The 26513-nt window shown below is 37.5% G+C and overlaps 1 non-coding gene across 1 annotated transcript; it reads right to left on the reverse strand.

Moving 5' to 3' along the window:
- Positions 1-21587: 21587 nt before the first annotated feature.
- Gm23038 lies at positions 21588-21691 on the reverse strand. The gene has a single exon (XR_003954734.1). It is a non-coding gene; the product is annotated as a U6 spliceosomal RNA (small nuclear RNA).
- Between the last annotated feature and the right edge of the window lie 4822 nt (positions 21692-26513).

The following is a 26513-nucleotide window of genomic DNA, read 5'->3' on the forward strand; positions in this document are numbered from 1 at the left end:
GAGGAACCGCCAGACTGATTTCCATAGTGGTTGTACAAGCCTGCAATCCCACCAACAATGGATGAGTGTTCCTCTTTCTCCACATCCACGGCAGCATCTGCTGTCACCTGAATTTTTGATCTTAGCCATTCTGACTGGTGTGAGGTGGAATCTCAGGGTTGTTTTGATTTGCATTTCCCTGATGATTAAGGATGTTGAGCATTTTTTCAGGTGCTTCTCTGCCATTCGGTATTCCTCAGGTGAGAATTCTTTGTTCAGTTCTGAGCCCCATTTTTTAATGGGGTTATTTGATTTTCTGAAGTCCACCTTCTTGAGTTCTTTATATATGTTGGATATTAGTCCCCTATCTGATTTAGGATAGGTAAAGATCCTTTCCCAATCTGTTGGTGGTCTTTTTGTCTTATTGACGGTGTCTTTTGCCTTGCAGAAACTTTGGAGGTTCATTAGGTCCCATTTGTCAATTCTCGATCTTACAGAGCAAGCCATTGCTGTTCTGTTCAGGAATTTTTCCCCTGTACCCATATCTTCAAGGCTTTTCCCCACTTTCTCCTCTATAAGTTTCAGTGTCTCTGGTTTTATGTGAAGTTCCTTGATCCACTTAGATTTGACCTTAGTACAAGGAGATAAGTATGGGTCGATTCGCATTCTTCTACATGATAACAACCAGTTGTGCCAGCACCAATTGTTGAAAATGCTGTCTTTCTTCCACTGGATGGTTTTAGCTCCCTTGTCGAAGATCAAGTGACCATAGGTGTGTGGGTTCATTTCTGGGTCTTCAATTCTATTCCATTGGTCTACTTGTCTGTCTCTATACCAGTACCATGCAGTTTTTATCACAATTGCCCTGTAGTAAAGCTTTAGGTCAGGCATGGTGATTCCACCAGAGGTTCTTTTATCCTTGATAAGAGTTTTTGCTATCCTAGGTTTTTTGTTATTCCAGATGAATTTGCAAATTGCTCCTTCTAATTCGTTGAAGAATTGAGTTGGAATTTTGATGGGGATTGCATTGAATCTGTAGATTGCTTTTGGCAAGATAGCCATTTTTACAATGTTGATCCTGCCAATCCATGAGCATGGGAGATCTTTCCATCTTCTGAGATCTTCTTTAAATTCTTTCTTCAGAGACTTGAAGTTTTTATCATACAGATCTTTTACTTCCTTAGTTAGAATCACGCCGAGATATTTTATATTATTTGTGACTATTGAGAAGGGTGTTGTTTCCCTAATTTCTTTCTCAGCCTGTTTATTCTTTGTGTAGAGAAAGGCCATTGACTTGTTTGAGTTAATTTTATATCCAGCTACTTCACCAAAGCTGTTTATCAGGTTTAGAAGTTCTCTGGTGGAATTTTTAGGGTCACTTATATATACTATCATATCATCTGCAAAAAGTGATATTTTGACTTCCTCTTTTCCAATTTGTATCCCCTTGATCTCCTTTTGTTGTCGAATTGCTCTGGCTAATACTTCAAGTACTATGTTGAAAAGGTAGGGAGAAAGTGGGCAGCCTTGTCTAGTCCCTGATTTTAGTGGGATTGCTTCCAGCTTCTCTCCATTTACTTTGATGTTGGCTACTGGTTTGCTGTAGATTGCTTTTATTATGTTTAGGTATGGGCCTTGAATTCCTGATCTTTCCAAAACTTTTATCATGAATGGGTGTTGGATCTTGTCAAATGCTTTTTCTGCATCTAACGAGATGATCATGTGGTTTTTGTCTTTGAGTTTGTTTATATAATGGATTACATTGATGGATTTTCGTATATTAAACCATCCCTGCATCCCTGGAATAAAACCTACTTGGTCAGGATGGATGATTTCTATAATGTGTTCTTGGCTTCGGTTAGCGAGAATTTTATTAAGGATTTTTGCATCGATATTCATAAGAGAAATTGGTCTGAAGTTCTCTATCTTTGTTGGATCTTTCTGTGGTTTAGGTATCAGAGTAATAGTGGCTTCATAAAATGAGTTGGGTAGAGTACCTTCTACTTCTATCTTGTGAAATAGTTTGTGCAGAACTGGAATTAGATCTTCTTTGATGGTCTGATAGAACTCTGCACTAAACCCATCTGGTCCTGGGCTTTTTTTGGCTGGGAGACTATTAATAACTGCTTCTATTTCTTTAGGGGATATGGGACTGTTTAGAAGGTCAACTTGATCCTGATTCAACTTTGGTACCTGGTATCTGTCCAGAAATTTGTCCATTTCGTCCAGGTTTTCCAATTTTGTTGAGTATAAGCTTTTGTAGAAGGATCTGATGGTGTTTTGGATTTCTTCAGGATCTGTTGTTATGTCTCCCTTTTCATTTCTGATTTTGTTGATTAGGATTTTGTCCCTTTGCCCTCTAGTGAGTCTAGCTAAGGGTTTATCTATCTTGTTGATTTTCTCAAAGAACCAACTCCTCGTTTGGTTAATTCTTTGAATAGTTCTTCTTGTTTCCACTTGGTTAATTTCACCCCTGAGTTTGATTATTTCCTGCCGTCTACTCCTCTTGGGTGAATTTGCTTCCTTTTTTTCTAGAGCTTTTAGATGTGTTGTCAAGCTGCTAGTATGTGCTCTCTCCCGTTTCTTCTTGGAGGTACTCAGAGCTATGAGTTTCCCTCTTAGAAATGCTTTCATTGTGTCCCAAAGGTTTGGGTACGTTGTGGCTTCATTTTCATTAAACTCTAAAAAGTCTTTAATTTCTTTCTTTATTCCTTCCTTGACCAAGGTATCATTGAGAAGAGTGTTGTTCAGTTTCCACGTGAATGTTGGCTTTCCATTCTTAATGTTGTTATTGAAGATCAGTCTTAGGCCATGGTGGTCTGATAGGATACATGGGACAATTTCAATATTTTTGTATCTGTTGAGGCCTATTTTGTGACCAATTATATGGTCAATTTTGGAGAAGGTCCCGTGAGGTGCTGAGAAGAAGGTATATCCTTTTGTTTTAGGATTAAATATTCTGTAGATATCTGTCAGGTCCATTTGTTTCATAACTTCTGTTAGTTTCACTGTGTCCCTGTTTAGTTTCTGTTTCCACGATCTGTCCATTGATGAAAGTGGTGTGTTGAGGTCTCCCACTATTATTGTGTGAGGTGCAATGTGTGCTTTGAGCTTTACTAAAGTGTCTTTAATGAATGTGGCTGCCCTTGCATTTGGAGTGTAGATATTCAGAATTGAGAGTTCCTCTTGGAGGATTTTACCTTTGATGAGTATGAAGTGTCCCTCCTTGTCTTTTTTTGATAACTTTGGGTTGGAAGTCGATTTTATCCGATATTAGAATGGCTACTCCAGCCTGTTTCTTCAGACCATTTGCTTTGAAAATTGTTTTCCAGCCTTTCACTCTGAGGTAGTGTCTGTCTTTTTCCCTGAGATGGGTTTCCTGTAAGCAGCAGAATGTTGGGTCCTGTTTGTGTAGCCAGTCTGTTAGTCTATGTCTTTTTATTGGGGAATTGAGTCCATTGATATTAAGAGATATTAAGGAAAGGTAATTGTTGCTTCCTGTTATTTTTGTTGTTAAAGTTGGCATTCTGTTCTTGTGGCTGTCTTCTTTTAGGTTTGTTGAGGGATTGTCTTCTTGTTTTTTCTAGGGCGTGGTTCCCGTCCTTGTATTGGTTTTTTTCTGTTATTATCCTTTGAAGGGCTGGATTCGTGGAGAGATAATGGGTGAATTTAGTTTTGTCGTGGAATACTTTGGTTTCTCCATCTATGGTAATTGAGAGTTTGGCTGGGTATAGTAGCCTGGGCTGGCATTTGTGTTCTCTTAGTGTCTGTATAACATCTGTCCAGGCTCTTCTGGCTTTCATAGTCTCTGGTGAAAAATCTGGTGTAATTCTGATAGGCTTGCCTTTATATGTTACTTGACCTTTTTCCCTTACTGCTTTTAGTATTCTATCTTTATTTAGTGCATTTGGTGTTCTGATTATTATGTGTCGGGAGGAATTTCTTTTCTGGTCCAGTCTATTTGGAGTTCTGTAGGCTTCTTGTATGTTCATGGGCATCTCTTTCTTTAGATTTGGGAAGTTTTCTTCAATAATTTTGTTGAAGATGTTTGCTGGTCCTTTGAGTTGAAAATCTTCATTCTCATCCACTCCTATTATCCGTAGGTTTGGTCTTCTCATTGTGTCCTGGATTTCCTGGATGTTTTGAGTTAGGATCTTTTTGCATTTTCCATTTTTTTTTGATTGTTGTGCCGATGTTCTCTATGGAGTCTTCTGCACCTGAGATTCTCTCTTCCATCTCTTGTATTCTGTTGCTGATGCTGCCATCTATGGTTCCAGATTTCTTTCCTAGGGTTTCTATCTCCAGCGTCGCCTCACTTTGGGTTTTCTTTATTGTGTCTACTTCCCTTTTTAGGTCTAGTATGGTTTTGTTCATTTCCATCACCTGTTTGGATGTGTTTTCCTGTTTTTCTATAAGGACTTCTACCTGTTTGGTTGTGTTTTCCTGTTTTTCTTTAAGGACTTGTAACTCTTTAGCAGTGTTTTCCTGTTTTTCTTTAAGGACTTGTAACTCTTTAGCAGTGTTCTCCTGTATTTCTTTAAGTGAGTTATTGAATTCCTTCTTTATGTCCTCTACCATCATCATGAGATATGCTTTTAAATCCAGGTCTACCTTTTCAGGTGTGTTAGGGTGTCCTGGATTGGGTGAAGTGGGCGTTCTGGGTTCTGATGATGGTGAGTGCTCCTGGCTTCTGTTAGTAGGATTCTTACGTTTACCTTTCGCCATCTGGCAATCTCTGGAGTTAGTTGTTATAGTTGTCTTTGTTAAGAGATTGTTCCTCTGTTGATTTTGTTACCCTCTATCAGCAGGCGTGGGAGACAAGCTCTCTTCTCTGAGTTTCAGTGGTCAGAGCAGTCTCTGTAGGCAAGCTCTCCTCTTTCAGGGAAGGTGTACAGTTATCTGGTGTTTGGACCTCCTCCTGGCTGAAGGTGAAGGCCCAAAACAGGATCTTTCCCAGAAGCTGTGTTGCTTTGGCCAGGAAGGTGGCCAGTTGTCTGGAGTCGAAGATGTCCCCGCCTCAGAAGCTCTGTGGCTCTTGTTCGGAAGGAGGCCGGCCGTCTGGAGCTGAGGATGGCGCTGCCTCAGAAGCTCTGTGGCTCTTGCCGGGAAGGTGGCTGGTTGTCTGGAGCTGAAGATGGCGCTGCCCCAGAATCTCTGCGACTCTCTCGCCCGTCCCAGAAACGGCTGGCACTCTGTATTCCACACGGTCACCCGTGCAGCCTGCCCTCCGCGGAGTCCCGGAGCCAAGAAGGCTCCCGCCGGCGCCTGTGCCACAAACCTCTCAGGCTGGGCAGACCCCCGTGCTCTCACCAGGAAGGTGGCCGGCTATCTGGAGCTGAAGATGGCGCCGCCCCAGAAGCTCTGCGACTCTCACCCGTCCCAGAAATGGCTGGCACTCTGTATTCCACATGGTCACCCGTGCAGCCTGCCCTCCGCGGAGTCCCGGAGCCAAGAAGGCTCCCGCCGGCGCCTGTGCCACAAACCTCTCAGGCTGGGCAGACCCCCATGCTCTCACCAGGAAGGTGGCCGGCTATCTGGAGCTGAAGATGGCGCCGCCCCAGAAGCTCTGCGACTCTCACCCGTCCCAGAAATGGCTGGCACTCTGTATTCCACATGGTCACCCGTGCAGCCTGCCCTCCGCGGAGTCCCGGAGCCAAGAAGGCTCCCGCCGGCGCCTGTGCCACAAACCTCTCAGGCCGGGCAGACCCCCGTGCTCTCACCAGGAAGGTGGCCGGCTATCTCTGGACACAGATTCTTATTGCTTGCAAAACTTTGTCAGATGTAACTGGATAAAATATAAATAATTTTGAAATGCTCTTAATATGTAATAACCACGTAAAAATGATTCAGCGATGAATGGAAATCATAGTAGGGCTTCATCTCTATTCAAACCTTACAAAGAAGGCCATTTTAACACACTGAAGTACATAAAAAACTTGATATATGAGATTTGCAGAGCTTAGAACTGTAATTCAGAGCCTCAGACATCAACTCCAAAAGTATTATTAATCAAGCCATCTAATTTCTAAATGCTTGACTTCTTCACTGAACTTAACACTAATTTTGGGACCTGTTTTTATGTACATATTCCCTGTGATAGTGTATAATAAATAGCAAACCCAATATGTGTAGCACAACGACTCCTGTTTATGGTTATTATCAATGCCTAATATCTGGATTCCTTTAGGTTAATATGCTTGTTAACTTCATTAGTAAATATACAATGTCTCTTTCAAAGACATTTAAAAGGAACTAAAAATCTAGCTTACAGTAGTTTGAACAGTTTTCATTACTGTCAATATATTTGTTTATTTGTGTTCATGTTCAGGTGTGCTCATGCCACTGTTCCTAACCTGCCAGAAATTCTATCTGTCATGATGTTAGATGTTAATTCTCTATCTAGTGCTACCATTAACTGTATCTGTCTCTCTTTCCATCAAGTGTCTGCATCTCTAGGTATAACTATATTTAATCCTCCTCCTAACATCTATTATATTTATGCATTTATATTGTCTAAGCCTATATCATCTGTAACATAAATATTAATATCTGTAGTGTCTTTGTTTGGTCTCTTATCTATATCATGTACCCTTTTCTTCTGGGTAAAATTTATCAGCACATATACTATATATGTTTGTATAGTTAAATCATCTGTTTCTATAGGATGGCAGATGATTCAATGGCAGAGTAATACCGCATTCATATTTATATCTATTCATGGTTGTTTGCATTAATTAATAAGAACATTTTCATGAAAATATTGCATTTTTAAAGTGTACAGTCTCAGTAGAAACTCAGAAGGCTCTGCTTCTGTACATCTCATCACACACAGAGAGACAACCTATGAGTTGGGAAGTGAGATGTTGCTACTGGCACAACATGGAGATCCAGCAGAGGACAGTGTGGAGATGTAGCTGGAATCCATTACTTTCACAGCACCTTGTCGTTTTGGTTCTCTTTCTGTATAGAGACTCACAAGGAGGTCAGAGATGCAGGAATCCAAGCCATGAAGACCTAGAGCCTCAGTCTCACCTCACAGTGACAGGCAAAAGTGGTGCACAGAGGTCAGGTTGAATTCTGAACATACATGGTAAGGGCACTGGTGGATAGACCTAAGAGATTCATCCATTTTCTCCATTTGTTGATTTCTGCCCTTTGATTTTTTTCTCAGGATGATTGTGTTATAATTAGTGATGCTCATTATGATTGTGTCTGGAATTGGTGTTTTTGTCTCTATTTTAGGCTTTGTTCTAAAACGAATTACTCTTTGACTTATCTCACCACTGTACAGAATGAATCTTCTTTTTCCTTCATTGCTTGAATTCACTTATACATTCATTAGCAGTCAAGACAAGTTCTCAATTTGTTCACCTAATGCATACATTATTACTTTAAGGTAACATGAATGAGACCATGTATCATATGGGTGTAGAGAACTCTGAAATAAAACAAAGAAAAGGTTATCTTCTTGTTTGGATTTAGACAATTTTCTTTGTGGGAAAACCATGCCTGTTAAGAATGCAGTTTATATTGAAGTGGAGTTCCATCCTTTACCTTTGCTTGCCAGATTATTTTATTATATTTTTTATAACAAACTTCATAATTTTCAGATCCAATATGTATTGAAACCTATCTTCAGCTATTGAATTTTGTTAATATAGTCTAGAGTAGTAACACAGACTAAAGTACTATGCATATTACAAATTTAATTGTGTTTTGGGGCACACAATTAATCCTTTTAAATATTATCTCCTTTTGAAATGTGTAAACCTACCTTGCATACACATATAGAGTGGATTTTCTTTCTTCTAGTCTCTCTTCTTACAACAAATGATGAACTTTTGCATGACTAAGCCCTCAGTCAAATGCAATATGGAGAGGTAAATGCCATTAATGAGACACTTGAAGACACACAACAAGAACAAGAATTCGGCCACAAATTTAAATAGTGTTCAAGACTCTACTTTGATGTGTTTATAATTATACATAAAATATTCAAAGCTCATATGACAAGAACATGAGATGTGTGAATTTTAAATCCAGAAGGCATAAAATTTATATATTTCTAGATTTCTATAAAAATAAGAGAAAAACTTTACCAATTATTGGCTTTTAAATCTGTTTTATTTTGCTTTTGTAAGAAAAATATCTGAAGACGCATATTTAATATTATTGATCTAGATAAAATTATTTACCTTTAAAGTATAAAGGGCGCAGAAAGAAGTTTAATGTGCTTTTGGCTTTTTAGGTTTCATAATCAAATAAAGAATAAAAACAGACACAAGAGTCATGGTGTCTTAATGCTATTAATTTGTATTGATATAAAGGCAACTGTCTAGTATTTAGATCAAATATTACATATAGGATTCTTATTTAGATGCCTATAATGAAAAATTTAAATATATATGTATGTAGAATAAAACAAGACAAACTTTCATTTATAGTTTCTGAATTTAGTGTAGTGTAAATATGTCTCCCATTAGTATTCTGTGTTGGCGACTTGGTCCCATATATTGTCATTCACCAGAGATATCTTGGCCTAAGAACTCTGACAAAATCAAAACGTGTCCACTGATGCAGTCTTAGCTTGATGACTTTGCTAAGCGGTTTCATATATCATCATGATGGATACCAGAAGAGCAGCCTCCTCTAGAATCATGTTAAATCATCATACCTCTTCCCAAAGAAGTGAATCCATAGAAGCATGGTATAAACCCTCTGAAACTCTGGGCCGAATTAAATCCTTCCCCTTCCTGACAAGAGTCTTGTGCAGAAAGGCAAAGTGATTACATACTAAAATCATTGACTGAGAGAAGTTTCCCTACTAATGTCAACTTCTACCTTCTGATCCCATTTCAAGGAGAAAAAATAAAACCCAACACAGCACAGTGATTTTACCAACATAAGAAGTGACTATTAATTATGAGAAAAATAAAAGCTGAACCCACAGTGGTCTCACTGTTGACCCACATGATAAAATTTTAATTTCCTAGTAATAATTTTGGCATACGTTAGTTTCTATGTACTAGAAATACTTCAGACTAATATGAACTACATGTATGTGTTTGGATATGATGAATAGTTTATCTCTGAAAATTCCTAACAGCAATACTATGTGACAGCACTTCCTTTTTATCTATAACTTATTATTTTACTCTGTAAACCCTAATATATTTCCCCACAATTGTATTCATCTTGTCCAGGCTCATATTTAATAATTTTAAGAATCATAAATATATAGATATTTTAGTATTAACCTGAAAACATTGCCTTCAACTTATGTTTGATTTCATTCAATAAATTATCATTGTCAACTACATGTTATATCATACTTTATGTGCTTAGTCTTCATTTCCTACATAGTCAATTAAAACTCACCTATCCTGTTGCAGGAATCTTATGTGTCATAATCTAGGCCACTGTAGCAGGTGACCTATGCTGTGCCTATAATTCAGTGACTGCTTGTACCACTTCCTCTTTTTGTATCTTGAGTTGCACTATGGCCTTGAATGCTAGGCAGATCTTTGGTAGAGCGAGGCATGGTGTTGCCTCTGATACATCATGGCTTTAGGAATCATGCAGCTAGTTCTTAGTTTTTCCAGAGCCTTATCCTTCCCACATTATATCACCACTAGCTGTGAAGAAAATGGATGACAGAGGATAGCATTATCCATTCAGCATGTCATGCATACTGATTCCTTAGAAACTCATGAACACTTTTATGATCCTTTCCAATATTTTTACTGTTATAAGAAGCTCTGTGGTCCATGTTCATGACTGTTTGTTTCTTCATGTGACTAGGATATAGCATGTATCTAAATGAAAGAAATTTTGTGTTTATTTTGTGACTTTATGGGCTGAAGACTCTGTAACACCGCAAATGCCTTATTAGCTATAAATATGTCATAGTTCAAATGTATGATTTTTAAATTATTTGGTTCATGCTGAGTTCATTTATTTTTTTTTTCTGATATCCTTGCAGTACTAAGATTTTAGGCTGCAGTCTGTCTTTTCTTGTTATAGCCCTACTGATTAAAATAGGGTTTCTGTAATGGTGGACACTCAATCAATTTTTATTGAGTAAATGCCACAATACAATCTTACCCCCATCAAATTAATTGCAAATTAAAAGTAGAACAGAATGAACAGAAAAGTGTATTTGAAACTCTCTTCTAGAAGATGGCTTCCTTCTGTTGAAAGAGCTTTGACCTCTCAAGTTTCTGAAACTGCATCTATCATCTATCAGACTCTGTTCAATAATAACTTACATGCATTACTAGATTTCGGTCTGAAGCTAGAGTCACTTATGTTATTAATCTTCATAGATAATCATGGTGCTTTGCACTGGCATTAGGAAAAAAGATAATGATTTACAATCCAGTGTTTCTTGAGGTTTTCCAAGTTCACTGAATGGCAATTCTGCCTTTCATTAAGGAATATAGACTTGTGGATATAAATCCTGTGTAATCATTAACTCAATGACATAATAACCTTAAATTAGCCAGGTAGAATTACCATGCTTATATTATACTTGCTACAGGGATCTGGGCTTCTTCAGTGTTCTTATTTGCCTGTTTTAGAACCTCAATATATATATATATATTTTTAATACACAGCTGAACTTCAATAGCACATACTATCTTCAGTGAAGAGTTTTATTAGAACATTAAAATGTAGGCTGTATTTTTCAATCCACTCAGTTATTTAGCGTTAAGGACTTGGTTGACTGATAGAACTTCCACTATAAAGATCATGTTGACCTGCAACTCATGAATCTTGGACTTTAGACCACTATTCCTGGTTTGTGTTTAATAAATCATTTTTCTGTAAATAGGTAGGTGGTTGGATGCATGGATAAAAACCATATTAATAAATAACACAGCAAGCTATTTTATAACCAATCATCCTTGGCTGTCTGTAAATTACTTTATTTTTATGGTTCATCTTCTGATCCTTGATATTTCTCCACTAATTAATTTCTCTACTCAAACTAAAGGAAAATATCTATTTTAATACCATTTAATTGGGGTATTAGGGAGAGATCAGTGACTGAGAGCACATCATACTAGAGGACTTGAAGTCTGTTCTCAGCACCTACACAGTGGATCATAATTATATTGTACTCCAGTTTTAGGGGATGTGATGCCCTCTTCTTGCATCTGTAGATAGCAGATAAAAACATGTAATGTGCAGCTACGTGTTATCAAACCACTCACACATATAAAACAAAAATGAGTATATATTTTGAAAAAAATCTTTAATCATGGATTCTTATAATTATTAGGACTGTGTAAATATTCAAAGATTAACTTCTATCCATGAAAATAAATGTTTATATAAAATATTATATATATACATATATGTATGTATATACATACATATACACATTGTGTACATACACACACACACACATACACACACGTATTTGAGACAAGTTCTTATGATGGAAGCCTGATTACTGGTCTGCAGCTCACAGAGATCCACTTGCCTTTGTCTTCTGTGTGCTAGGATTAAAGTTATGTCTCATTATGCATAGTGGGTAATTTTATTTCTTATAAAACTATTCTTTCCACTTCTATCTTTGTCAGGCACTGGCTGAGCCTCTCTGGAGACATCATTATCAGGCTCCTGTCAGCAAGTTCTTGTTGGCATGCACAATAGTGTTTGGTGGTTGTTTATGGAATGAATCCCCAGGTGGGACAGTCTCTGGATGGTCATTCCTTCAGTCTCTGCTCCACACTTTGTCTCTGTAAATACTTCCATGGGTATTTTGTTTCCCCTTCTAAGAATGATCAAATTATCCACTTTGGTCTTTTTTTCTTCTTGAGTTTCATGTGTTTTGTAAATTGTATCTTGGGTATTCTGAGCTTCGAGGCTAACATGCACTTATCAGTGAGTACATATCATGTGTGTTCTTTTGTGATTGTGCTACCTCACTTAGGATGATATCCTCCAGATCCATACATTTGCCTAAGAATTTCATAAATTCGTTTTTAATAGCTGTGTAGTACTCCATTGTGTAAATGTACCACTTTTCATTCCTCTATTCAGGGACATCTGGGTTCTTTCCAGCTTGTGGCTATTATAAGTAAGGCTGCTATGAACATAGTAGAGTATGTGTCCTTACTACATGTTATAGCATCTTCTGGGTAAATACCCAGGAGGGATATTGCTGGATATTCCAGTAGTACTATGTCACAACCATCCATGCATTGGAGCACAAGGTCCCCAATCAAGGAGCCAGAGAAAGTATCGAAGGAGCTGAAGGGGTTTGCAGGCCCATAGGAGGAACAATAATATGAACTAACCAGTACCCCCAGAGCTCCCTGGGACTAAACCACCAACAAAAAAAATAAAAAATAAAGAATAAAAATAAAAGTAAAAACACCACATGGTGCGACTCATGGCTCTAGCATAGGATGGCCTAGCTGGTCATCAATGGGAGGAAAGGCGTTTGGTTCTGGAAAGGTTCTGTGTCCCAGTATAGGGAAATGCCAGTGCAGGGAAGTGGGAGTGGTGAGCAGAGGGAGGGTGGAGTCAATAGGGGGATATTGGAGGGGAAATTGGGAAAGGGGATTACATTTGAAAAGTAAATAAAGAAAATATCTAATTTTAAAAGTCTAGAAAATCTATTCTTTCTTTGTTTAGTATTCAATATAATGAAAGTTAATTTTTTTTAATTTTTAATTTTTAATTAGTTATTTTCTTCATTTACATTTCAAATGATATCCCAAAAGTCCCCCATACCCTCCCCCCCCCCACACACACACTCTCCTGCCCACCCACTTCCACTTCTTGGCCCTGGCATTTCCCTGTACTGAGGCATATAATGTTTGCAAAACCAAGGGGCTTGTCTTCAAATGATGGCCTACTAGGCCATCTTCTGCTACATATGCAGCTAGAGAAATGAGCTCCGGGGGTACTGGTTAGTTTATATTGTTGTTCCACCTATAGGGTTGCAGACCTCTTTAGCTCCTTGGGTACTTTCTCTAGCTCCTCTATTGGAGGCCCTGTGTTCCATCCAATATTATTTTTTATTTATTATACGCACACATTGAGAGAGAGACAGACAGAGAGAGAGACAGAGACAGAGACAGATGGACAGACAGAGACAGATGGACAGACAGAGACAGAGAGACAGAGACAGAGAGACAGAGAGAGAGAGAATATCAGAGACTGACTTGCTAGAGACTATCTCTGCTGACAATAACTTTTCTAAATGTGTTTTTGAGCAGTAAAAGATGATCATGGAGACATAGAAAATGAAAAAAAAATCATCAATTGATCCTCAAACTGGAAGAAAAAAATCAGATGAGAATAAATGTCAAATTGAAGATGAATTTAGCAAAGCCGTGATTGAGTTGTTCATTGTGCTTGTCCAATGCTCAGTACCTCCCTGGAGGTTGTGGAATCAATCAAGAAGCTAATCTCAGTAAAAGGAAGTCAAATTAAGTGGAAAGATACAAAACACCTTGTGGAAATACAGCTTTAATGACAGAATTTAAAATAACCATATTTCACCATTGCCAAATTGAACTGTAAACTTGAACTTCAATATTTGAATATTCCTCCAGATTAATGCTAATTATCTGAATTTATTGATAGCTATTAAAATTTTACATAAGATTAAACCCCTAAATCAGGATATGTAGAGTAGTCTGTGCCATCTTCTACATTTACTACAAAGCTTTGTTAACTCGCTATTTTTGATTTTTATTAATTTCCATGTGAACACAAATTAAAATTTGAGATAATGGTTTGAATTTTGCATGGATCACTCAAATTTTCTTTCCTCTTGTAACCTATTAACCTTCACAGTCAACTTCACTGACTTTAGAATTTGCCATGGAAACAAATCTCTGGACAGATCTGGCATATCTATAGTAATGTTTCCTGGAAGGTTTAACTGATTAGGGAAAGTTCACCCCAGCTGTGGTGTGGACATAAGCCACAATCTTGGGTCCTGTCATAAACAAGAAGAAAGTCAGTTAGCACCAACATTCACACTTCACTTGCCTTTTCATTTTACCTGTATGGAACCACCTGCTTCCTCTCCTAGTGTCAGGCCTTCCTGGCTATCGTGATATGTACCCCTAACATTATTAGCTCAAACGAATTTCCCCTTTCTGAAGTTGTCAAGTGTTCTGTCATTGCAGTGAGATATTGAACTTCACTATTGTCTGTCACCACATAATTCTGAGAGCGTCTTACCAATGCTTGACACATATTAGTTACTATGAGCGTCTTGCCAGTGCTTGAATTGTATTACTTAACTACTGTATTCAATTTTGAAACTGAGACATATTTGCCATTATTATGTACTTACAAAAACAAACATGTAGTGGATCATGAGTAATCCTAAGTGCTCATGTATTTAGTCAAAGGCAGAACTCTACAGGTCATTAATTAATGACATTATCATCTAAAGAAAGATAAACATCCCATTTTTAAAATCTGGTGTATGTGTGTGTTCATGTGTCTGTGTGTGTGCGTGCATGTGTCTATGTGTGTGTGTACAGATATGTGGATGTGAAATTCGCAGGGAAACCTCAGGTCCTGGCCCTTCTCTTCAACTTGTTTTAGAAAGGTTATGAAATTGTTCACCACTACATGGGCTAGCCTAGCTGGCATAGACTCTCTGGGGATCCTTCCATTCTATCTGGACTTAACCAAAATCTGGAGATCTAATCTCAGGTCCTCATGATTGTGAGACATATGTTTTATCTACTGACTCCTCTCCCCTTCTCTTCGTTTAAACCATTCTTCGGCCAGTTAACAAAAAATGAAGAACTTGGAAACTGAGTCCAGCACTAAGCTAGGATTTATTAGTTATCTTTAGGGGGAAAAAGGAGAGAAAGAGTGGAGTTGATGAGGTCCACTAGATTGGAAACAACAAACTATTCAGCACATGGTAAATGTTAGAGCAACTTAATTTCAAGTTCTAGGCCGGAAGTCGCATCTTCACTTCTGAGATATTGCAAGTGAATTTTAACACTATAGAGATTGGTTGATATACTCAGAATAGAGGCATATGGAAAGAACAACAAACAAGCTTCAGAACATGGGTCTTTGAAGGTTAAGCTTTCCTCAGTACACACCAAATGTCAAGGTTGAGGCTACCTGCAACTCAAAGTATAATGGTTTCCCCTTTGGTAGGGTATTCGTACCTCAACAAAGCAGAGAATCAGACTGAGTTGCAAAGTTTTTAGCCCTTGAATTAAACAAACTAAACATACTCTAATGCACTGTGTGACTTTAAAGAGTTTTAGCCTGAGGTTTCCTTCTTTATTTCAAAGACAAATGCAGACCATAAGCTAACATCAATTTTGATTGTAAAATTGTTAGAAAATTGTTAAATTATTTTCATTCTATTCATATCTCAGCATGATACAAAGAAAAACAGTTGAGCTTTTGAAAGGAAAAGACCCTGGTGTGAAGCCCAAACTTGCTAATTAGCATGACTAGTATTAATTTTTAGTGTAGCCATGAGCAATGTTCTTAAATTCGTGATTTTACTTTCTATGACATCGAATTAATATTATTTTGCAAATATGTGAGACAACTATAGCACAATAAAAAGTTGATGTTATAATATATGTAATAATAAATATTCATTATCTCCTGTAACAAATACTTACCAAACAATTAAATATTCTAGCCTGGAGGTGCTGGGCTGCATGAGAAAAACAAACACACACTGCACACTGAACAAGCTATTATTTAGTTTGCACAAAAGATAATCCAAACTGACAAAAATAACTTCATGTTCCTGGAAGCTCACAAAGAGATAAGTTAGAGAGAAATCAGGAGGTAACTTTGGAAGGGTAGGAAACAAATGTGAATATTTACATGAACACGTTCCTTGGTGCAGCATAGGCTCATACCAAATATGAAAAACGGGAAAGCAGACCATGTTTAAGCAGGAATAACGACCCTAAGAGGGCAAAAAAAGATAGGTAATATGTGATGCAGAAAGAATAGCTAAGAATTATACAACAGGTTGCATTTTCTGATTATCTTCTTATTAACTGAAAGTTTTGGTCCTAAAAAATTGCTACAAAACCCATCTATATGCTATTTTGTGGTATTTGTTGGTAGGTACATGCATTGGCAAATAGTTACGTCAAACTAAGTATTGTAAAATGGTGTCAACATTCTGAGAAGAAAAGAAATAAAGGGCAGGTTTGTTTTGTAACAATGTAAGGACACAGCATGAAGATGATCACCTGCAAGCCTGAAAGAAAGTGTTAGCTGTCACTCTGACCCTGGACTTGCTGGCTTCAGCACTATGAGAAACATAGCTTTTGAAAAAATTACCTGTGTGATTTGTCACAGCCACCTTTCCTGACTCTTGACAGTTTTCTACACATCTATAATAAGGAGTCCTCCAGACTGAGGAGAAAATAATATGAAACTACTGAACTTTTAATTTTGCTTTGAGTGTCATGAGAAGCAACTATTAATGCAGGTAGAGTCAAAGAATGGATATCAGTTATCTCAGAGACCAAAGAGGTTGGAAATTCACTATTCTAAAAATGATCTCATATATATATATATATATATATATATATATATATAAATTAGATGTTTTCTTCATTTACATTTCAAATGCTATACCCTTTCCTAGTTTCCTCTCCAAAAATCCCCTATACCCTCCCCTTTCCCTCTGCTCCCCAACCCACCCACTAACACTTCCTGGCCCTGGTATTCCCCCATACTGGGGCACAGAATCATCACAAGACCAAGGGTCTCTGTCTCTGCTCCCATTGATGGCTGACTAGGCCATCCTCTGCTAAATATGCAGCTAAAGACACGAATTTGGGGTGTACTCATTAGTTTATATTGTTGTTCCTCTTATATGGCTGCAGACACTTCGGCTCCTTAGGTACTTTCTCTACCTCCTTCATTGGGGACCCTGTGTTCCATTCAATAGATGACTGTGAGCATCCACTTCTGTATTTGCCAGGCAATGGCATAGCCTCACAAGAGACAAGTATATCAGGGTCCTGTCAGCAAAATCTTGTTGGTATATGCAATAGTGTCTGTTTTTGGTGGTTGTTTATGGGATGTGTACCCAGGTGGGCCAGTCTCTGGGTGGTCTTTCCTTCAGTCTCTGCCCCGAAATTTGTCTCTGTAACTCCTTCCATGGGTATTTTGTTCCCCCTTCAAAGAAGGAACGAAGTATCCACACATTGGTCTTCCTTCTTGAATTTCATGAGTTTTGCAAATTGTATCTTGGGTATTCTAAGTTTCTGGTCTAATATCCATTTATCAGTGAGTGAATATCATGAGTGTCCTTTTGTGAAAGTGTTACCTCACTCAGGATGATATCTTCCAGATCCATTTATTTGCCTAAGAATTTCACAAAATCATTGTTTGTAAAAAATGAGTACTACTCCATTGTGTAAACATGCCACATTTTCTGTATTGATTCTTCTGTTGAGGGACATCTGGGTTCTTTCCAGCTTCTGGCTATTATAAATAATGCTGCTATGAATATAGTGGAGCACATGTCCTTATTACAAGTTGGAACATCTTCTGGGAATATGCCCAGGAGTGAGTGGTATTGCTGGATCTTCCAGTATAACTATGTCCAATTTTCTGAGGAACTGCCAAACTGATTTACAGAGTGGTTATAACAGCTTGCAATCCCACCAGCAATGGAGAAGTATTCCTCTTTCTCTATATCCTTGCCTGCATTTACTGTCACCTAAATTTTTGATCTTAGCTATTCTGACTGGTGTGAGGTGGAATCCCAGGGTTGTTCTGACTGCATTTCCTTGATGATTAAGGAGATTGAACATTTTTTTTTTTCAGTTGCTTTTCAGCCATTTGATATTCTTCAGGTGAGAATTCTTTGTTTAGCTCTGTACCCCATTTTAATAGGATTATTGGGTTTTCTGGAATCCAACTTCTTGAGTTCTTTACATATATTAGATATTATTCCCCTATCAGATTTAGGATTGGTAAAGATCCTTTCCTAATCTATTGATGGCCTTTTTGTCTTATTGATAGTGTCTTTTGCCTTACAGAAGCTTTGCAATTTTATGAGGTCCCATTTATCAATTCTTGATCTTTCAGCACAAGGAATTGGTGTTCTGTTCAAGAATTTTTCTCCTGTGCCCATAGCTTCCAGGCCCTTCCCCACTTTCTCTTCTATAAGTTTCAGTGTCTTTGGCGTTATGTGGAGTTCCTTAATCCATTTAGACTTGAGCTTTGTACAAGGAGATAAGAATGGATCAATTCACATTCTTCTATATGATAACCGCCAGTTGAACCAGCATCATTTGTTGAAAATGCTGTCTTTTTTTCTACTGGATGATTTTAATTCCTTTTTCAAAGATCAAGTGGCCATAGGTGTGTGGGTAAATTTCTGAGTCTTCAATTCTATTCCATTGATCTACCTGTCTTTTGCTGTACCAGTACCATGTAGTTTCTGTCACAATTGCTCTGTAGTATAACTTGAGGTAAGAGATGGTGATTCCACTAGAGGTTCTTTTATTGTTGAGAATAGTTATTGCTATACTAAGTATTTTGTTATTCCAGATGAATTTCCAAGTTGCTCTTTCTAACTCTGTGAAGAATTGAGTTGGAATTTTTATGGGGATTGCATTGAATCTATAGATTGCTTTCAGGAAGATAGCCATTTTTAACTAATATTAAGCCTGCCAATCAATGAATATGGAAGATCTTTCCATCTTCTGAGATATACTTTGATGGTTTTCTTTAGACTTGAAGTTCTTATCATACAGAACTTTCAATTTGTTAGAGTCACACCAAGGTATTTATATTATTTGTGCCTATTTTGAAAGGTGTTGTTTCCCTAATTTCTTTCTCAGCCTGTTTATCCTTTATGTAGAGAAAGACCACTGATTTGTTTGAGTTAATTTTATATCCAGCTATGTCACTGAAGCTGTTTATCAGGTGTAGGAGTTCTCTGGTGGAATTTTTAGGGTCACTTATATATACTAACATATCATCTGCAAATAGTGATATTTTCACTTCTTCCTTTCCAATTTGTATCCCCTTGATATCCTTTTGTTGTCTAATTGCTCTGGCTAGGACATGAAGTACTATATTTAATAGGTAGAGGGAAAATGGGCAGCCTTGTGTAGTCCCTGATTTTAATGGAATTACTTCAAGTTTCTCTCCATTTAGTTTGATGTTGGCTACTGGTTTGCTGTATAATGTTTTAATTATTTAGGTATGAGCCTTGAATTCCTGATCTTTCCAAGACTTTTGCCATGAATGGGTGTTGGACTTTGTCAAATGTTTTCTCAGAATCTAATGAGAGGATCATGTGGTTTTTGTGTTTGAGTTTGTTTATATAATGGATTATGTTGATGGATTTCCATATATTAAACAATAGCTGCATCCCTGGGATTAAGCATACCTGATCATGATGGATGATCATTTTGAGGTGTTCTTGGATTCGATTAGCGAGAATTTTATTGAGTATTATTGCATTGATATTCATAAGGGAAAATGGTCTAAAGTTCTCTATCTTTGTTGGGTCTTTGTGTGGTTTAGGCATCAAAGTAATTGTAGCTTCATAGAATGAATTGGGTAGAGTGCCTTCTGTTTCTATTTTGTGAGAGAAGAATTGGAATTAGGTCTTCTTGGAAGGTTCTGATAGAACTTTGTATTAAACTCATCTGGTCCTGGGCTTTTTTTTAGCTGGGAGACTATTAATGATTGTTTCTATTTCTTTAGGGGATATTGGACTGTTTATATCTTTAATCTGATCCTGATGTAACTTAGGTACCTGGTATCTGTCTAGAAAATTGTCCATGTCATCCAGGTTTTCCAGTTTTGTTGAGTATAGGCTTTTGTAGTCAGATCATATGATGTTTTGGATTTCCTCAGGTGCTGTTTTTATGTCTCCCTATTCATTTCTGATTTTGTTAATTAGGATACTTCCCTGTGTCTTCTAGTTAGTATGGTTAAGGGCTTATCTATCTTGTTAATTTTCTCAAAGAACCAGCTACTGGTTTGGTTGATTCTTTATATAGTTGCTTTGTTTGTTTATTTATTTGTTTGTTTTTGTTTCCACTTGGTTGATTTCTGCCCTGAGTTTGATTATTTTCTGCAGTCTACTCCTCTTGGGTAAATTTGCTTCCTTTTGTTCTAGAGTTTTTAGGTGTGCTGTCAAGATGCTAGTGTATGTTCTCTCTAGTTTCTTTTTGGAGCCAATCAACTATGAGTTTTTCTCTTATGACTGCTTTCATTGTGTTCCATAAGTTTGGGTATGTTGTGGCTTCATTTTCATTAAACTCTAAAAAGTCTTTAATTTCTTTCTTTATTTCTTCCTTGACCAATTTATCATTAAGAAGAGTGTTGTTCAGCTTCCACATGTATTTTGGCTTTCTATTACTTATGTTGTTATTGAACATAAGCCTTATTCCTTGATGATCTGTTAGGATGCATAGGATAATTTCAATATTTTTATATCTGTTGAGGCCTGTTTTGTGACCAATTATATGGTCAGTTTTGGTGAAAGTACTATGAGGTGCTGAGAAGAAGGTATATCCTTTTGTTTTAGGATAAAATGTTCAATAGATATCTGTTAGTTCCATTTGGTTCATAACTTCTGTTAGCTTCAATATGTCCCTGTTTAATTTCTGTTTCCAGGATCTCGCCATTGATGAGAGTTGGGTGTTGAAATCTCCCACTTTTATTGTGTGTGGTACAATGTGTGCTTTGATCTTTACTAAAGTTTCTTTAATGAATGTGGATGCCCTTGCATTTGGAGATGTTCAGACCTGAGAGTTCCTCTTAGTAGATTTTACCTTGTGATGCATATGAAGTGCCCTTCCTTGGCTTTTTTTTTTTTTTTTTTTTTGATAACTTGGGATTGGAAGTCGAGTTTATTCGATATTAGAATGTCTACTCCAGCTTGTTTCTTCGTAACATTTGCTTTGAAAATTCTTTTCCATCCTTTCACTCTGATATAGTGTCTGATTTTTTTTCTGAGTTGGGTTTCCTGTAAGCAGCAAATTGTTGGGTCCTGTTTGTATAGCCAGTTTGTTAGTCTATGTCTTTTTATTGGGTAATTGAGTCCATTGATATTAAGAGATATTAAGTAAAAGTGATTGTTGCTTCCTGTTATTTTTGTTGTTAGAGTTGGGATTCTGTTCTTGCACCTGTCTTATTTTAGGTTTGTTATATTACTTTCTTGCTTTTTCTAGGGCATAGTTTTCCTCCTTGTTTTGGAGTTTTTCCTTTATTATCCTTTGAAGGGCTGTATTCCTGGAAAGATATTGTGTGAATTTGGTTTTGTCATGGAGTACTTTGGCTTCTCCATCTATGGTAACTGAGAGTTTTGCTAGGTATAGTAGCCTGGGCTGGCATTTGTGTTCTCTTAGTTTCTGTATAACATGTGTCCAGGATCTTCTGGCTTTCATAGTCTCTGGTGAGAAGTCTGGTGTAATTCTAATATGTATGCCTTTTTTTATATGTTATTTGACATTTTCCCCTTACTGCTTTTTATATTCTATCCTTATTTAGTGCATTTGATGTGTTCTGATTATTATGTTTCTGGAGGGATTTCTTTTCTGGTCCAGTTCTGTAAGCTTCTTGTATGTTCATTGGTATCTCTTTATTTTGGTTAAAATATGGAATACTTCACGAATTTGCATGTCATCCTTGCACAGGGGCCATGCTAATATTTTTGGATTGTTCCAATTTTAGTATATTGCTGCAGAAGCAAGCACTAAAAATGATCTCTTATCTCAAAGACTTAGGAAAAGAAAGATGTGGTGCTGATGAGAACAGCATGTGCCCAACAAATCTCCACTCAGGGAATGTTCCTGCATCAGCATTCCAGCTAAGCATCTAATTCATCAGTTGGTTGTTTAACAACTGCTTTTACCTGTTACTGTACTAGGTGATACAGAAGAAAGAAAGACTTAAGTAATTATTAAGAAAATCTTTTCTCCCTTAAAGATTATTATGTTATCTTTCAGGTTGACAAATATTGTACATGGCTATCTTGTTTGTGTGTTGCAGCAGGGGCCAGGTGCCCATGACATGTTGTCCACATAAAGCCATGTACACAATGCTTGAGAGGATGAGCTGTGAGTAGAAGTATCTAGCATACTGTAACAACTGACTCCTTCCTAATTTATTAGTGGAAAACTGAGTTTCTCATTGGAACAAGTGTGTGAAGACTCTGAGACCTGGTGATTTGTGTCAGCATTTCATCACATTGCTCTTCCAAAGCCATATATTAGAATGTTCATGGTATCACTGTGTATGACGCAGCAGAACTGAAACCCGACAGAAGGCCAAGTTTTTACCTGAATATTTCACAAGCACGCTTATATAAGGAGAGAACAAAGCAAACCTACTGAATGTGGTCAGTTGACTATTGACAAAAATCAAGCCAAGTACAAACAACTCAAAACATTAATTTATTTACTTAGTTGTGCTTAGTGCATGTGTGTGTGCCCTTCTGCTTGTATGTGCAGGTGTGCACATGTTTGTGTACCTGTGGGAGTCAGAAGACATTTCCGAGGAGTTGGTCTTCTTCTTCCAGCATGGCTTCCCAGGATCAAAGCTAGACCACCATGCACAGCACAAGGTATTTTCCCCCCACTGAACTATCCCAGCAGTTATAAAATACTTATTTGCATACTGTATATCATTTGCATATTTCAACAGCACAAATTATTTATATATTTATACTATGTGTATTTCATGTGTCTGTACATATATGTCTATACTTGTAGATCTAATTATTTCAAAAACAAGTTCCTGCCTTAGAAGTAAGGACATGCTCACCTATTTGTATAGGGCTTGTGTTGTGAGGGCTGAAGCAGCATGAGAAAGTCTGGATTTTCTGTGGTCATCCTACATGTCTCACATGGGCATGAAGCATCTTAACATATTAAAGTGAGTATTAATCTGTAGATTCACATTCTGGTTCATGCCATGCTGTAGTAAGGTCCTGAAGAGAACATTTATAGCTGAGAGTAAAAATCAAAACTGTACAAAGCAAGAAAAACCTTTAAAAAGGGTTCAGCATTAATTATATGAGAGGTTGGAACTAAGAAGATTTTAAATAATACAACTTAAAAAGGGAAATGCTATCTGTGATGGCAAACTAAAACTGTGAGAAGATTCTTGAAGTCAAAGGGAGGGAAGACCAACAATCTAGAGTATTTATGAATAAATGCCCAGACCAGAGGCAGCAATGCCTTACATTTCCTTTCTGTGTGCCACTACCTCTTTCTATGTGCTGATCATTTAAATCCAGTGAAGAGTTTAATCATTGAAAGCTGTCTACTAGAGAAAGGTTATATAAGTTGCTGAAGATTGACTACTTTCTTCCAATAAACAATAGTGACTCAGTATGTAATGTATATTCAGTGGTTTTTCAAAAGTTTGCTTGGTTTTAGTTTCTTCCTTGCTTCCTTGCTTCCTTGTTTCCTTTCTCTCTCTCTCTCCCTCTCTCTCTCTCTCTCTCTCTCTCTCTCTCTTTCTTTCTTAGCTGTAAGAACTCCTTTAAAGGAGGGAAAGTTTTACGTGGCACAGGACTTTACAAAGTAGCTCATGATAAGTACATTAGATTGCATTTTGTTTGTTTGTTTGTTTACAGCTACTCACTTTAGATCCTGCTCACTGCTCCCTCACAGTCACCCCACCCACAATTGCCCTCCCACCCCCTTCCCTGAGCATGTCAAGACCTCCTGGGCATCCCTCTACCCTGGCACATCAAGTCTCTGTGAAGCTAGGTATAGCTATTCTCCCACCGAGGCCAGACAAATCAGCCCAGCTACAGGGACATATCCGCATACATGCAACAACTTTTGGGATAGCCCACTCCCCACCCCACACCAGATATTCAGAACCCACATGAAGACTACATATCTGCTACACATCTGCTACATATATGTGAAGAGGTCTATGTACAGCTGTGTATGTTCTTTGGTTGGTGATTCATTCTTTGAGAGCCCCAAGTATCCAGGTTAGTTGGCTCAGTTGGTCTTCCTATAGAGTTCCTATTCCTTCTGGGACTGCAACCCTTCCTCAATTCTCCTGTACAAATCCCCAACCTCTGTCCACTGTGGCTGTGAGTGTCTGCTTCTCTCTAAATCAGCTTCTGGGTAGAGCTGCTCAGAGGACAGCTATGCTAGACTCCTGTCTGCAAGTATAATTAATAGTGTCAGAGATTGGTGCTTGTCCATGAGATTGGTCTCAAGTTGGGCAGGTTATTGGTTGACTGTTCTCTCAGTATCAGTATCAGCCAATTCCATCCCTTGTCCATGTATTTCTTATAGACAGGATACATTTTGGATGGAAAGTTTTGTGGGTGGGTTAGAGTACCTATTGCTCCATTGCGGTTGCTGCATGGCAACAGGAGGTGCCTCTTCAAGTTCCATATCCCCAATACTGTGAGTCACAGAAAATGGCATCCTCTTTGATTTACAGAGAATTCTCAACAGAGGAATCTCGGATGGCCGAGAATTACTTAAGGAAGTGTTCAAAGTCCTTCATCATCAGAGAAATGCAAATCAAAATAACTTTGAGGTTTCGTCTTATACTCATCAGAATGGCTAAGATCAAACACTCATGAGATGCCACATGTTGGTGAGGATGTGGAACAAGTGAACACTCCTCCATTTCTGGTGGGAATCCAAACTCATACAACTACTTTGGAAATCAATTTGGTGGTTTCTCAGAAAATCAGGAATAGTTCAAGACACAGGTGTACCATTTCTGGGAGTTTTTCTTCTTACTAGCATTTAAACACAAATAGAAAACAAAGGTATCTATCATCTTTCATGTTGTATCTATGCATACCCCACCTTCACTGCTACTGGCAATTAAGTCACTTGTATTTAGACACTACCTGTTTTGTATCTGTTTTATAGCAACTTCAACATATACTGTAGAAGGTGTTCAGCTACCAGATGATATCTCCCTGAGATTTAAAGCTGGATTTATTACTTATATAAACTCAACTAATCAGTGATTCACTGTCTTCATCTACAAATATATATGCTTATCATGATAGATGCAAGTTCACAAATTTGGTTATGAGAAATTGTATACAGTACTCATGCACTATGTTCATACATATGCATAACATGTTGAAAGATGACTTATGTTAGTAGCTTTTATATTACCCAACCAAAAATATAATGCATGGATAGGAAACAATCCCAATGTGGCAAATCTCTTTTCTAAATGGTGGAGGAGATTGTCTGGAAGTCCAGACAATTCTGCCCTGTGAAGGGATTCTGTGACATCTGACTAAGTTTCTTAAAACATTGCTTGCAGGATACATAAACAGTAATAGACTCTACTTGCTTTTTTATCTTCATACATTAATTTTATGAAGTATTCTCTTTATCTGTTATTCAGAGTGAATTTTGATGTGGTTGATTTCTTCTTTATTAACTTCAAATAATTAAGCTTCTGAAACTTGAAACTCCTGGTGTTTAAAATTAATTTATTATATGTAGAGTCACAACAACTACAAAATTGCTTTGTTTTTAAATGCATCTTTACACAGTTTAACACATTAGTTCTTACCATATGGGTTTTATCTAAAATAACATTTTGAGTACTAATAATACTTTTATAAAAAAATTTCTAAGTTGTTCAGTGGAAGACAGCGTGTGTTCGGTTTCAGAGATGAAGCTTCTGATCCTAACATGTCTGATTAGGATTAACTATAATTTAACTAAATTATGTTATCAATGCTTTACTTTTCTTTAGTTTGAATTTAATATTTACTGTTAAAATTGTCAACAAACTCATACAGAAATATGTTTAAGAAGATGCTACCAGGAAAAATCTGGGCAATTTATTGTTTGCTTTTTTTTTCCTTTTTAAAAATTTTTTTATTAAATCATTTTATTTATTTATATTTCAAAAGATATCCTCCTTCCCAGTTACCCTTCCACCAACCTGCCCCATCCCATCCCCCCTCTCCTTTGCCTCTATGAAGGTGCACCCATTCACCCACTCCCACTTCACCCCTCATCTCCCTATGCTGGGGCATCAAGTCTGCCTCCCCACCCATTGATGTCAGATAAGGCCATACTCTGGTACATGTGTTTCTGGAGACCCGGATCCCTCCATGTATATTCTTTGCTGGATTGTTTAGTCCCAATGAGCTCTGAGTAGTCCAGTTAGTTGATATTGTTTTTCATGTGGCATTGTAATCCCCTTCAGCTCCTTCAGTACTTCCCCTAGCGTTTCCATTGGAGTCCCCAGGCTCAGTCCAATGGTTAACTGTAACCCTGATCTGCATCTGTATTGGTCAGGTGCTAGTAGAACCTCTCAGGTAAGATCCATATCAGGGTCCTGTCAGCAAGCTTTTCTTGGCATCAGCAATAGTGTGGGGATTTGGTGTTTGCAGATGGGATGGATGCCCCCCTCCCACAAATAAAATAACAATAAAGTATTTTGAATGGGTGGCCAGTAAAATAAAGGTATCTCTTGAGAATCACAGAGTATAAAATCCCATTTATACCCATCATAGCAAAAATCCTGATTAGATAACATAGTAACAAACACTGCAG

This window comes from Mus musculus, chromosome 3 (assembly GCF_000001635.26).
Source record: "Mus musculus strain C57BL/6J chromosome 3, GRCm38.p6 C57BL/6J".
Taxonomy (NCBI): Eukaryota; Metazoa; Chordata; class Mammalia; order Rodentia; family Muridae; genus Mus; species Mus musculus.